A 17220-nucleotide genomic window follows, 5' to 3' on the forward strand; every position below is an offset into this window, starting at 1 on the left:
ATCATATTACTTTTTTAAATTATTTTTACTGTCTAAAGCAAATGGCTGATAAAAATAATGAGTCATTTTTTATACTCGTAATTTTTTTTTTAAATTCTGCACAGAATGTTCAGTAATTTATTTACATGATACTTATAATTACTTCCGATTGAATAAATGAAAAACGAGGCTACAAAAATAAAAGTAATAATAATAACTTTTGTTGATAATTTTTTTGCTATAAAATTTCATGTCTATTTTTTTTCAGGTGAATATTTTACGAATGAAATAATTATAAAATACTTTTAAACAATTTTTTTATCACAAAAATAATATTTTTATAATTAATTGCATTGAAAAAAATTAAAATTCTTGTGAAAAAAAAAGAGAAATTTTTAAGTTAAAAATTTTTAATTACAAAAATTGAAATACATTTTATTATTTTGAAATAATTTATTAGGCAATTGATATTAGAAACTAAGTATCAACACCTATGTATAATAATTACGCGATGTTTCAATATGAATTTAATTAATTAAATCGTAGAGAAACACATGAAACAAATAAATCGAATTGGGAAACTTATTTTCTTTTAAAATAACATTAGTAATATTAGTATTGAAAAAAAATTATTTATAAATCATTCTATTGACATAATAAATATTTTTAATAAAAAAATTTCAGTGATGAATTCTTGAAACGTTAAAAATAATTTATTTTAACACTAACAAGTAAACAAAATAAGAAAAGAATTTAAAAACAAATAAATTTATCCAATAAAATAAAGACGGACGTGTTTGATTGGCAAATTAATTTTTAAAAAGCATAAAAATAATATTAACAAACGGAAAAACACAAGCTAAGTATAAAATAATATTGGAGGTAAAGTAGAGATACAGATTGCAAACGTCACGGACGACCGGTGCACCCGCATTTCCCACATACTCCTCGATTCTCGACGTATGAGGGCTGATATTTTCAAGGCCGAGGTCGCGTTAAATATCTCTACGTGCGACACATACTCGTATTTGCTAACTAACCCGAAAGAGCACTCAATTATTGCAATGACGAGGACAACTACTGTTCCCTCTGCGATGACGTTAAACTTTAATCAGTGTTAACTCACCTATTTCAAACTCACGTTAATTCATTTATCGCAAACAAATAAATTATTGTAAAGAGAATTTATCAAAAAATGCTACACGGAGAGAAATTTATAGGAACCTTTCCAAAAATTATAGGAATGATTCCTATAATAAAATGATCATTATAGGTATCAATCCTATGCTCATTATGGGAACCATACCCATAATTTATTGGCAACATTCCTACACAATAATGGAATAGCTTCAATATATTATGGGAATGGTTCCTATAATATTATAGGAATGGTCCCTATATTATTAAAGGAATGGTTCTTATAATATTATAGAAATGGTCCCTATAATAATATAGAAATGGTCCCTATAATATTATAGGATTGGTTCCTATAATATTATGGGAATGACGCACATAATAATAGAAAAATGTTTAACATCAAAAATATAAAGTAATTATTATATATTTTTTTGCTAATAAATTTTTTTTTGTAAATAAAAATTGATCTTTCACTAGAGTTAAAAAATTTATTTTTCATGATTTTTATTCACTTGTTTACTTAATCTCAAATTATTTATTCCAACTCATTTATTATTGTGTTAGATAATATTGAAAAATATTGTAGCAATTCTAAAGTTTCTCTAATAAAAGGCATATTTTCTCACTATACAATTAGAGGAGCAAGGTAAGTATGGAAATTCATTGTTTATTTTTACAATTTCATTTTATTTTTAAAACAAATTATTTATTTACAATACATACGTTGAATATTTATTAAAACCACCTTTTGGGTTTTTTAATTTTATTATTTATATGAACAATATTACTTATTTTACATATTTCGAATGATGTTATTGGGAAGCAAGTAAAATTATCGAAATTACTAATAATTTCAAATGCTTTAAAGTGGTCATCGAAGTCACGAATAACTTAAGTTGTAATGATAAATATCTCAATATTATTAGGCATCATCACTATAATATTACGGGAATGGTTCCCATAATTATAGTAACATTTCCCAAAAATTATGGGCACAAGTCCCATAATTTAAGTAATCGCTCCTAAAATGGTATAGGAAAACATTTCATTAAAATTATAGAAATGATTTCCATATTTTTCTCTCCGTGTACTTATAGAAATATAAAAAAATGTTGATACAATTTATATGATAAAAATTTATTATAATATAAAAACTAATTTTTTTTATTTGTCTACTTAAAAAAAAAATTAAATTTGATTAAAAACATCAAAAATTACGCTGCACAATAATTGTATAAATTAAATATATTGCCCAACAGTTATATTTAAATCGAATTTAGACACAAAATATTTATAAAATCATGCGCTTAATATTAAAAAAAAAAATAATATAAATAATAACAATACTTCTCGGAACTAATACCAAATGACCTATTGACTTTCGAAATAAAGACAGAGTTTTAGTAAGAAGATAATTATAAACAATAAAAAAGTAAAAACAATAATTAAATAAAATAATAAAAAATAAGTGTAAGTAGTGCATGACGTTGCGTGGCTGGCGTACTGAGTCTCACTTACACCAAGTAATCGTCCACGTGCATTTAAACTATAATAGTACAGAAGTACATCGTCTACTGCACAGATAAACACACTACTACTGCGTAATCGTCTACTTACTAGTTACTCTGTGTTGGTGACCGCCATGTCAGTGTGTGGGGGTTGTCTGGCGTCGTCTTGTCTAGCGCTCCCGCGAATCATGTGATGCAATGCAACTATGTATAATATGTGTTCATCGTACTACACTACGTATACTTACGCTGATACTCATACTTATTGAACCCAGCACACATACTTACCTTCAAGTTTATATTATCTACTCTCACATTTCAATGTACATGTATAATGATAATAGTAGTAGTGTGAATATAAAACTAAACACTTACACTTACATCTACATCGGAAATAATCCAATCGCAACTGGCTGACTTACGCGCGTGTACAATATAAGTGTATGTAACCGCGTAACTTGCCTACGACATAATAAAAAAAAAAATGAACAAGCCACTGTTAAATTATTTATTTTTTGCACTAATCAATTCTCGTGACTTGTTTTCTTTTACTAGGAAAATATACACATCTGTATACTTATTACTTATTAACTTTACGATACATAAATTAGTCTTAATTATCGCTAATAAAATATCCCCATTTTTAGCTAACAATCCCGAGTAAAGTGGGATTTAGAAAAAAAAATTTTTATTGCAATTGTTGTAAAATATCTTCGGGAAAAAATTATTTAACAAGCTTCTTTTTAGTTTTATTTTATTGCTAAAAAACCGGAATGACAATAAAATTATATACTAATTTAAAGTAATTTAGCTAAGAATTTTTCCGATTGTTTTTTATTGTTGTATTACATAAATACCGCACTGAGTTGGTACTTAGAAATTAGATTTTTTATCGGTTGAATTACATTATGAGAAAAACAGATTTTAAATTTAATTTACAGAAAAATTTTATTTTTATCTTTGTTCAGCTTCAATCTTGATTGAATAACAAAAAGGTTAACGGGTTAATTCATTATAATCGATTTTTATTATTAAAATTAATTAGCAGTGGATTATTAAATTTTTCCCGCGAGTCTATTAAATATTTAGAATTTGTAATATTTTCATTACCTGAATTATTAATTGGAGTTATTTAATAAAAAGCATTCCGTTAATATTAATGTGCTTTTTATGCGATGTATGAGTGCTATGTAAAATTGGTGATGTTTACAAATCAACATAACATGTTTCTGATTTGCCGATACAGTAAAGCATACTCATCGCTGGCGTTGGGTCTCGCAATATTACTCAATATTGAATAAACGCAGTGTATAAGAAGAGTAATCGCGTGCTTGCTTGACATAAGTAAGCATAATTATAAAGAAAAATTTTCCAAACTCTCATTTTACTTATTTTTATATTTTCGAGGTGCTTGATAAGCATCTCAGATATATTTATCGATAAATTCAGAGAAAATCATAATTATAAATAAATAATTAAAAAATCGTTGCTGTTTTTTTCATGATCAAATTATTTTTTATTATTTATTAAAAAAAACATCTTAAACAAATGAAGTAAAAACAATTTAACTACTTATTTTATTAATTCTCTAGATAGAAGAAAATTCAGCGATCATACGCCATCTATGGGAAATTTTAAAAACTACATTTTGTTAAAATAACAAAAGACGGAATAACTGAAAAATATGTTGTGGTAACAAATAAGTATAGTTAAAGCAACAAATCCATTAGTTGCATTAACAAAAAGTTTCAAGTTGTACGAACAAACCAGTTCGTTAAATCACAAAATCAATTTGTTGCTCTAACAAAATCATTTTATTGCTATCGCAAAAGGACTTCGTTGCTGCAGCAAAATGATTTTGTTGCTGTTACAAAGTGATTTTGTTGCAATAACAAAACTAATTTGTTGCTTTTTAAATGTATTCTTATAAAATTTTCCGAGTAAAAACAGAATTCCGCCGCACCACCGCTGCACGGCTTTTTAAGCGCCGCAACACCGCTGCACTACAGCCGTGACAATTTTGATTATTTTACAAGTGCCGCATCACCGCCGCACCACCGCCGTGACAAGTAAATAAATTTCTATTCGCCGCACCACCGCCGCACCACAGCTGTGACACGCCCGGGTAAAAATAAAATTATTAATTTTTACAAAAAAATAATAAATTTCGTTCGACCGCCGCACCACCGCCGCACCATACCGCTGTTTGATGGTATATACATTGAAATAAAATATTTGTTGATCATTCAAATAGCTTAACTAAATTTTTTTAGTTAACTATGGCTTGCAGCGCAGTTGGCAATGTTCGAGACTTCCATGCAGACGATCCAGGTTCGAATCCCATCACAGTTCAATTTTTAAAATTCTTTCAGAGTATTTCGATAGGCGTTCCGCTTCTATGCAAACCGAGGACGAAATTAATAATATACATCAACAATACGACTAAAAAAATCAATAATTTCACGGTGCTTTGGCCTGATTAAAAAAAAAATTTTTTTTTTTAATATTAGGCATTTGATTAAAAGGAGGTTGATCAATAGGTCTTACATTAAGATTTCTAGTCGCATTATTTATTAATCAATTATTGCGTGATAAATTAATTATGATACCATTTTTTGTGAAATTGTAGGTATGATTTAGCATTGGTGCGGCGGTGGTGCAGCGGTGTTGCGGCGGTCAAACGAAATTTATTATTTTTCCGTAAAAAATAATAATTTCATTTTTACTCGGGTTACTGTAACAAATTTATTTGTTACTCCAAAAGATTCTCATTGTTATTCTTATAAATTCTCTTTATTACTTCAAAAAAATATTCTTTGTTACTCAAACAAATTCTCTTTGTTATTTTAATAGAATAGTTTTGTTGTTTCAACAAAAAAATTTGTTATACCAACTAAAATATTTTGTCGAATCAACTAAAAGATTTTGCTATTAGTAACGAAACTGTTTTGTTGTTATAACATATCAATAACTTGTTATACCCTAAATTTTGTTATTTTAACACATGATTTGTTATCCCAATATTAACGAATTCATTTGTTACCACAACATATCTCAGGTTATCTTAACAAAATTTTTTTCTGCGTGCATGTATGACTTTTTCAGAAATTTTTTTTTCTGAGCGAGAGAAGTGCAATATAGGAAAAAATTTCCTTTAAAGAAATAGTTTGTTTTTTCCGTACAATAAAGTGTTTTCTTAAAATAATGAGTAATGATGATTGGAATCCTTAAATTACCAAGGAACTAATCTCGATTGTTCTCGATACAGACTAATAACAGGTATCTGCAGCACCCACCGAAGGTTGACGTACATACACAATTACATATTATATAAATTAAAATATTAACTTGCGTCACATTGCAAGAGTAATTGCACCAAGGATTGGCTAATGACAAAGTAATAGTAGGTGGAATAATATAACTCTATTGATGAATGGTTTTTAAAAACGGCAAACAGACTGTTTGGTATCAATATTAATGGCAATTAATGACACATGTATTATTTGTAAGTTAGTCACTCTAATTGTATAGTTTTTGTCGTTTAATAGCCAGAAGTAGCATAAAGAAAAAATGAACTCACAAAGAAGATGCATATATGCTGATGATTATTACGAGTACTTGGTTCGTGATTGTCCATCGGCCATGATTTAATGAATCACGATCAAGCTGCTCAAATCTTTAGTCATTTAAAATTTATGGACTAAGTTTGAATTAATAACAGCTATTTATTTTTTAGATAAAAATACTATATGCAGGTATGGTAAATTTGGCTCAAGATGAATTGAATAATTGGTGTTGCTTGAAAAGTGGTTGTTGAAATCGGGTTGAGATTTACGAGTCAGATCCATGCACTAGACCTACTGTAATGACGCAACAAATCTTTTTGTTTCGTATTTAGTTTGGCCTCCGTGATATCACAGTGGAGATTGCGCTCTAAGCTCTAAATCCTTACTGTGTTTCCTAGTGTTAAAAAATTTTTATTCGCTTGTTTACTTTGATTCATGCTCGTTGATATTAAGTACCGAGACTTTTTAGATCGTTACTTCTTTTTTTAGTTTTAAATTATTTCATTTTCTTAATGTTTGTCCGTAAAAATTTTATAGATAATTGTAGTAGAATTTTTTAAACACTAATAAGTTCTTTTTATAAGAATACAAAATTTAGAATGTCATGAAATCAATTTTTATTGAAAATTCTGTTAAAAAAATTAATTAAACTTCGATTTTCTGTTAGTAAATAATTAGAAACATTCTCATATAATTATCTACTAACGTTAGCGAAAAAAATCATGGTAGAAACTTTTTTCTTTCGCCAATTGTTTCAGCCTCATTTAAACAATTGAAAACCAATCAAGTGCCCCGTAATTACAAGGATAATTTTAAAATCCACAAAATAACTCAATGTTAACAATCCATAATCTGCAGAACTAAAAAAAAGAAAAAAAAATAAATTGAGTAACATTTCATAAGTGTAATAAGAATAACAAGTGATACGGGATATTAGGCTTTAAAACTCGATAAATTAATTTCTAATGATTATTATATACGAATTGAATTTTTTTCACATCCCCACGAGGTTTTCAAGTCAAAACTGTTGATTAGTTTATTAGATTTTTAGAAATTGAGAACTTTTTAAGTTTTATTCCCGCAAAATAAGTATAGTAACAAAATAACAAAACCGCAGTAATAAATATAAATAAACTAACAAGTCTAACTCAGTATTTTTCTACTAATCTACACTAATAAATGGAGAGCCGTTTTTTTTTGTCAGATTATACTGCGAAAACTACTGAACCGATCGGAATAATACTAATACCATAAGATGCAGCGTGTTTCAGAAAAGGTTTTAATATATGATATGTTGGTGATTACTTATTCGGAGCCGATATTTTTTTGACTTAGAAATAATGAATTTTTATTGTAACTACATTTTTTTTATTCGATTGTCATTTGTTTAAAATAAATTTTTTAATTTTATTGTTTAAAATAAATTTTTTAATTTTATTGTTTAAAATAAATTTTTTAATTTTATTGTATGTTTATACATAACTAGGCAGATTTCTTCACTTATGAAACCTGCAATTTGTTTAACTGAAACTTTCAATGCTCATTAAAAATTTTTTTTTTTTCATATCAATTACTATTCATTTTTGTAAGAAAGACACGGGAATGTTATAATGATTGCACATTGAAAGTTACAATGAATATTAGCTAGAATAATTACATGGATAAAAGGTGCATGCCAATTCGATAGAATTGGGAATCTGTGCAAGTCAAAACAATAATCTACTTAAATTTCAAGTCTAGATCTAAAAATGCAATTTTATAAAGCGCTCAGCGAAGCGGGCGAGTAACAGCTGGTAAATTATAAAATAAATAAATAATAACCACATAAATATAAAAAATATTAAAATTCATTTTTACAACTTCTTATACGATTAATCAGATATGATACGCAATTAGATTAATCGTTTAGCAATGAGCTATCTATTTATCCAAGATCGAATCTTATGTGACTTGGCTGTTTCTACTTGTATTTAATGTATAAACATTGAACATATATTATATCTAATGCAAAGAACACACACTCATTTATTTTATATTTTAGTGTAGTAAAGGAAGACAACATATAGCAGAATTAAGGACAATCTTATTCACATCAATGTGTATACACAAAACAAGACGAGACACAAAACCAGAAAACGAATGACATGACTATTTGCCGGTATAGATGGAGATGACTAATGGTTTTAATGTATGATAAATTTTACCTAAATATCTATTTCACGTTCGGACTTAGCAACCGTAATTTCAACAAACATCATCATTACTGCCGTGTCATCACTAGATCCCGTAATTTTTTGTCCTGTCGGTTATCTGTGTGTTTGTGAGGGTGATGCGTTATTTTTTTCTTCTCAATTATTAAATCCCATTAAATATTAAACAATCACTGTAATTAGTTTATTTTGTTCGATCATTAAGGTGATTTATAAGATGTCACTTTAATTAATTATTTACATCAATTTTTATTTGTACATTTGAATTTAAAAAAAAAAAAATATTGAATTTATTCTCTTCTCTCTCAATTTCCTCGTGCATATAACGTCAGTCACCCTGAACTGGGTCTCAATTACACAGAGATCATTATCAGTGCAACATTAGATTCCAAATGGACTGTAGAATGCGATTGTCGTACACGTATCTATAGTGCAGTACCATTACTACGACTTCTATGCTGTTTAGTTTATGTTAAGAACAAGCTTTGTATCAAGCTATAGTCTAACCGTGCATATACCCGTATAATATATAATAGTGGATAAAATATACGGCCAAGGACTATATTTAAATAAGAGTTTTGGTTAAAGGACATTCATGCGTAAAATTTTAGCTTAAATAATAATTTACAAGTCTAACTTTATGTATTTTCGTAAATAATGTACTTTTAATTGAAGTTTTAGAATTTATTTTTACTGAAAATAAAAATTTTAAAAAGAAAAACTATTGGATCATGAAATGAGACAATTAAACTCTTCAAAATTATTTTATTGGTTCAAGAATTTTTCTCTTGATACGTCAATTTTTTTTTCAGTGTAAATATTTTGTATCATCAATAATCACCTCATAATTTTTATATTATAATTTATTCTTTAAAGTATGAAAGTAGGCAATATAACATTTTTAAATTGCCCTCGAAAATTAAATACTACTGCGAATATAATTTTTGTACACTGATAGAAGTATTTAGTACGGAGTACTAAACTGATTTAGTAACAAAATTTTTATTCATTTATTTGGGAGAAACAAATATTTTGTACACATCAATATTATTTGTTACAGTTTAATAAATGATTTCTTTATATGAACAAAGCCTTATTACATGGAAATAAATATTCATTTCCACCAAATAATATTTAGTAACAAGTACTAAATATTTATTTGGTAAGTATTGTCGGTAGATGCACGGAAAAAAAAATTTCGTTCTGATAATCTAACTGTAGAGTTACCACAACTATACGCAGTTTACTGTTCGTTGTAGAGTTACAATAACAAAATGTTATTTAGTTCTGATAACTCAATGTTGTTGAGCTCTCAGAGCTCTACGGGATTGTTCTCAGAGCCAAACGGTATAGTTGGGAGCGCTCTACGTTGCGCAGTAGTGGAGTGCGCTGACATATTTCATAACCTTCTAAAATGACAAACAGAATTATTTTGTTACTCATCCATATTATTAAAAATATATGAGGACAATTAAGTTTCCAGTTTATTTATTTAAGGAAATAGGTTTTTTTTTTTTTTTTTGTCAAATTGAATTTCGTTAAAACTGTATTGTATTTATGGTTTTTCAAGGTTCATTTGCAGTGACTGTTAATTTAAATTATTAGTTGAATATATTGTGATAAGTACTAAGTTATCGGAATACATTAAAAAGACCCCATTTAACACAAAATAAAATTTGTTTGCGTTTTTTGTATATCTTTTCTTGTGCGTATACAGTAGATAGATAGATAGATATATATTTATTTGTCCTTAGAGCCCAAGCTCCCTCAAGGCCATCAATAAGCAATACATTTTTTATATATATATATAAGTATACAGTATAAAAATACAATTACAATAGTACTGTAAGTTTGATAATATAACAACAGCAAGGTTTTAAAGTTACCTAAATACAATAAAGTTACTTAATAAATTTACAGTAGTTAGTTAGTAAATTTATAAACACTTTGAGTGTTTTTTAATTATTTTTAATTATTTCATAACTTTTAAGTATTTTTTTAAGATTTTCGGAATACTTCTAAGATAATTTTAAAATCAATGCAATTTATTTGAAGCAATTTAGTTGAAATTTTGTCCTTTAATCTTATGTGGAACCTTTTTTGAATAATCTTAAAACATTTTTTTAACTATTTAAGAACAAATTTGGAATATTTTTGAAACATTTTTCGGATATTTCTGAGACAATTTTAGAACATTTCTTGGACAGTTTTAGAGTGTTTTTACAACAAATTTGAAACATTTTTAGAACAATTTTACGACAATTTTGAACATTTTTTAAATGATTTCTATGAGTCCATGAGTCCATTTTAACAACGTTTTTTTTACAGTGTAATTATGTCTTTTCTCAGTGGAGTTTAGTTTACATTTTTCAATTTGTCTATTATTGATATGTTAAAAACTTGTTTAATTTTTAATTTTATAAATGTCTCAAACAAAAAAATATATTTGACTGAGATTCTTTTCTTTATGATACCTTATATTTTTACTTAAAATTATTTATTTTAATTATTTTTATTTATTTTAAGTTAAAAAGTTATGTTACACGCTAAAATTAGTTAAAAAATTAATTTCTTTGATACCAATAAACGATTTATTGAGTAGCAATAAATCATTTGTTAAATACTACTAAATATTTATTTGGTGGAACTAAATGGGCTTTAATAAATTATGTAGTACCTATTACTGAATATTTGGTAATGAAAGTTTTGTTACTAAATCATTTAGTATTTGTTACTAAATCTTATTAAATAGAACTAAATCCTTCTATCAGTGTATCATTAAAGCATTATCTTAATAAATTCTATCAAGTCAACGAATTATTTAAAACACACAATCCATATATTAGTTAAAATATTAAATACATTTAAACATTAGTTCAAGGCATTAGTCTAACGTGTACACGGAAAGAACAATAACCCACTGTACATCCTCATATAGTATACTCCGTGGTATTTGTAGTGAAAAAAAATTTCAGACTATAGTCAATATCCTTCAAAGTATACTAAATTATTTTTGGACTGTACTCAGTGAAGTCTCCGATTTAATCGATTAATTTTTCTGGTTATATCGAGTAAAACTTCCCGGGATATAATCTGAAGAATTATTTCGTGTAAATTAAATTATACTCTGTTGAAATTTGGATTATGCCCACGGTGACTCCGCCAATTTTTTTTCTAGCGCCTGCGCACTTAGCATTATCATATGTATTATGTATTTTAAATATTAGGTTAATCAGATATTATTTCAAATAATTATTACATACATCAAAAACATTTAAGGGGCATTACGGAGTCACCGTGGGCATAATCCAAATTTCAACCGAGTATAATTTAATTTACACGAAATAATTTTTCAGATTATATCCCGTGAAGTTTTACGCGATATAACCAGAAAAATTAATCGATTAAATCGGAGACTTCACTGAGTACAGTCCAAAAATAATTTAGTATACTTTGGAGGATATTGACTATAGTCTGAAATTTTTTTTCGCTACAAATACCACGGAGTATACTATACGAAGATGTACAGTGGGTTATTATTCTTTCCGTGTATAATGTCAAGTATAAATATTAGATACCTAAACGTCTTGATAATAACGTAGCAGACAGCTTGTCGCTATGTGGCTGAGTTTCATATCATAACAAGTAATACCAATACAAATAGCTGAATATATGCACATAATAATAATAATAACAATGATAATAATAATAATTGATAAAGATAGATAGTTATTATTATTATTCTAAGCCGAATACTCCCGATCCAAATTCTTGGAGAATGACTAATTTTTTATTATTACTTCTTCACCATAATATTTTATCGGTATGAGGTCTCATACCATCAGAGTAAATTTAGGTGAAATTCACAATTAAAATTCGTTTTCGACAATTATTGTTTGAGAAAGATGTAATTTTTACTCAGTGTAACTTTTTTCAGTCACTGAACAAATAATTCAGACAGCCCAGGCCAGGACTCGAACCTGGATCTTTTGGTTACGCGCCAAATGGTGAAGAAGTAATAATAAAAAATTAGTCATTCTCCAAGAATTTGGATCGGGAGTATTCGGCTTAGAATAATAATAATAACTATCTATCTTTATCAATTAATAACACCGATCTTCGAGTCAAATATATACATATATACATACATACATACATATAGATATATTAAAAACACCTTAAATAATAATAATAATAGTAATGATAATAATAATAAATAACAACAACAAGTATTGGTGCAATCACCACTTTTTCTAGTTTCTTCTTCATACTCCTCTAGTAGATACTTTTGTTTCTGTCTTACTAACTCAATATCAGCGTGACAAATACAGCTACAACAAATACCATTACTTATTTATATTTACAATATGTGTGCTCTAGTACTAGTATTATATCCACGTATGTATTTTGAACAGATATGTTCATGCATACACATAAGTATAGTACATAGGCTGACTCAGAGGCATAACCATAGACCATATAATATACCAAACGACCACGCGTGTCAACTTCCGATTGACGATATAAAGAGATACTATCTTATGACCTACTAAACATCTGTTTTTCTCAAACTTTATGTGTAGTGTCTTATTATATCAACAATATTCATGTATATTCTCATATTTTATGTCTTTATTAATTAATTTTTTTTTTTTTTATAATATTGTATTGTATAAACAGTGAGATAATTTAATTAATTATTGAATATTTTGAGTTTTGATTCGAATTTTTAAATTTAATATCTCCGATATTGTATATGTGTTCTAAAAATTCATCTTGTGTTAATTATTTGAGAATTAGAAAATTTTAAAAAAATATATCAAAATTTTTTTTTGTTTTGTTTTTTGTACTCTTTAAGGAAAGAGTACAAAAAACGACAAATTAATGATTCAAAAATTTTAATGAAAATAAAAACAAGTGTTTTCAATCGGAAATTTTGTTGATAGAAATACTTCATTTTTTTTTTTTTTTTTTTTAAGTGTACTTAAAACATGCAATTTCTTTTTTTTTTTTATTTTATTATGACCCTTTTACCGATACAACAACCAACTGGCCTTTGTAAAACTTATTAATTTAATAGTTATAATACAATTCTAATAATATCATTAAATGTGTAGTTTAATTATTGCGCTATCTTGAATGTTTAAGCGTAAATTACTGGATTTCCCGTTTTTTATTACATCGGACCACTTTCGTGAATATATTTGATGTTAGGAATTTCATTGTTCTATAACAATAGCTTTAATACTATTTGATATCAATACGGCTATCAAAGTTGGAGCCAGTTTGTACTAATTTAATAAAAGCGACAAAGGTCAAATTTTATAATTACCAGTTCTCTTTTAACAGTCATTGATTGCATCTATTTTTAATAGACTCCTGATCATATTTTTAAAAATTTTTCATTCTTTACTGGAAACTCATTCCCGTCAATTTTGTAAGTACACTGATAGAAAAACAATCTTGATTCAAGAAACTTTTTTTCTTCAAAACTTGAACTCTTGAAACTAGATATAGATATATTTCTTTCAAGAATTTTTGTCTCTTGGTTCAAGATAGGCGATAACATTGATTCAAGATGTTACCGACTTGTGTTAAGAATGGCTTTTTTTTGAGTCATTAATTAATTTACTTATTTCCAAGAAACAAGTTTTTTTTTGGTACAACAATTAAAGACTATTTAGTTTTTGAAATATATTTTGATGAATTATTTTAAGTTTTTTAAACGATAATGTTATTTTGATTGAAAAATGTATCGATTGAAGATAATATAGCTCTTAAGCCAAGAAAATCTAAATCAAGACAAGAAATTCTTGAAGCAAAATAATCATTTGTCTTCCAAAATAAATTTTTAGATCAAGAAAATATCTTAAAACGTAAACATAAATTTTCTTTCAGTGTAGACATAAATTTTGGACAAATTAAAAAAATAATTTATTTAAAAAATGCAAAATTAATTACTTTAAGGCCATTGAGTAAAACAATACTGTAACTTGGATTATATCGTTTACCTAACTCTTTAAATAATCGTTTAATCTAGTACCACTGAAGCTTACGTTTGTTGTAAATAGATAAAACTATATATAAATATGTATATATGTTTACTCTTATTATCAGTTCTGAGTCAGTTGAGTAGAAGTTGTTAGACAGCATGTATACGCAACTTTCGTAATCATTTGTTTTATTTGGCTAAGTACTTACGGTTTACAAAAATAAAACTACTGATATATATGTATATAATTTATTTTTTATATTTTATTTGCTGGTAAAAGTTAATTTTAATTATTATCAAATGAGATCAAGTGAATTAACTGATTATGTTTTTAAGACATTCTTTTTTAGGTTATAATAATAATAATAATAAAAAAAAATTTAATAAGTTATTGACAATAATTGATGCAATAAAAAAATAATTAACACTGGCAGTAGTTAGAAAATATTATTACAACAATTACTTAATACTAAAAAAGTTAACTATAAATTCATATCTATGTATGAAAAAAAAATTCAATAAAAAGTGACATATATATGTAATATTTCATTGGTTTTTAAAAAAACATGTTTACTCCTTTTTTGAAGTACAGACAAGGTCAAAAATTTTACATTATTATTATTAATATTTTTATTTGAATTTTAGAAATTTTCTGACATTAATTTGTAATTTAGTATTTTCTATGATTTGTGATTGTCTTTTAATTATAATTTATTGGCAATACACTAGAGAGAAAAATAATTTTGTCATGATAACAGATGATTGATTCGTTCTATTATATACTGACTTTGATTTATCATTCAAATATCAAATACATATTATATTAAAGCGTTTCAAATACATTATACGTTATCTAACATCAGAATTTCAATCACTTATATTAAAGTGCAAAAAATCTCAATGAGTAGCTTATTTTTCTTAGAATTATTACCACACATTTTAATATTATTCCAAATAATAGATCTAATTTTAGTTAATTAATATTCCATTGTTTATTTAAAACTCCATTACTACTAAATAAAACTTTCATTACTATAATCCATAACCATATAATTATAATTGGAAATTAAATCTATTTGTTTTTCATTAATTTACTTTATTTCTACGACCTACTTTTATCAAACTTTATTCTCACAAACATTATCTGTTAATGATTGAGAACGCGAATGATGTTACCACGATCGTAAATTACACAAACTTAAAATCTTCATGAATAATTACTTTTTCAGCTATAATATTTTTATGCGTAATTGTTTATAAATACGTGATTACGACTCATTTTAAATCATATGTATTGATAAAAAAAATTTTTATTATTCTTTTAATTTACAACTGTTGGATAAATTGTTATTTTATTACATCCAATAATTACTATTAATTTAATAAATAAATTTTATCAAAAATTTAATTTTTATTTTTAAATAAAGTACATAGTAAAAAATCGATTTTTATTCGTCAATGTCAAAAAATCCGTATACCTACGTTACATATTTATACAGCTGTAAAATTAGATAAAATGACGAGCTCGATGAAATCATAGTTTTTTCAGGTTTGCTGACAATGCTACAATATATATGAAAACGTAAACATTGGTAATGAGCGTATGTATAAACAATATTAAAATGTATGAGTTACAATGTATTATTTTATAGAATTCAATGCTTATTACTGTTAAAAATTATTTAATATTACAACAAATCAAAATATTAGCCGTACTCTTTATTTTATAAAATTATAATAATAAAATTTAATATTTATTGTTATTACACCCAAGAAAATTTTTTACTAAGCATTCAGAAAATTTTTATCTCAATCTGATTCAGTGAAAATCCAATAAAATGACAAGCAAATACTAATACATACATATAAAATCGCGTGTACGCGCCTAATAATTAAGAATTAAATACAACAAGAGGTCGGTAAGAGCACTCGGTGTAGCATGCAAGTAAGCAGGTAGCTGCAATTATACGTTATTTGCAACTATTTAATATTTATCTGAGAAGTGCTACAAAAACTAGAATAAAGTCATAAGTTCCGTTATAATTTTCCTGGTAAAAAAAAAAAACCTATTTAATGAATTGGCTATCAGTTTATTTATTAAACAATAATTATTTATTGCTCTACACGGAAAGATTAAAACCCGACTGGTTCGTGTTCTGCACCAGACTCAGTCGTGTGCGGATTACTTCGCACGGTATCTGGTGCATCACCCGACTGAGTCTGGTGCAGAACACGAACCAGTCGGGTTTTAATCTTTCCGTGTATACTGCATAAAATTTCGGGATACTTTTCAAAAAAATAAAATTAACGGTTTTTCCATGTGCTAATTACTTTTTATCGATTAATAATTTAACACTGCTTATTACTTACGGACAAAGTAAGATTTAGTTCAGCTAATGACTTTTTTTCGATAATTACTGGCGCTGACATTTTATTTAATTTTTTAGTGTACTATAAACAATAATGATCTATGCGGAACTCAGATACTGAACTTTTTTTTTATTAAAAGGTCAATTAAATTTTGATAAACGACGTAAAAACCTATTAGACGAAGAATTTATGGACAGTGTGTCATCATTCGCTTTTTAGTTAAACTTTGTTTTGAGAAATAATTTTATTATATTTTTATAATTAAATTAATTGATACATTCAAATTTGTGTGTTAATATAGTCGTGCTTATTAATAAAATTATAATTATTAGTTTTATACAAGTTAGTTTGTAAATATATACGGTTGTTTAATGGTATTGATATGTATAAATTTTTTTATTGTATAGATAGAAATGCAATAAATTTATTTACGTGTGCATAAATTAATTACTGTATTA

This window comes from Cotesia glomerata, linkage group LG2 (genome assembly GCF_020080835.1).
Source record: "Cotesia glomerata isolate CgM1 linkage group LG2, MPM_Cglom_v2.3, whole genome shotgun sequence".
NCBI lineage: Eukaryota > Metazoa > Arthropoda > Insecta > Hymenoptera > Braconidae > Cotesia > Cotesia glomerata.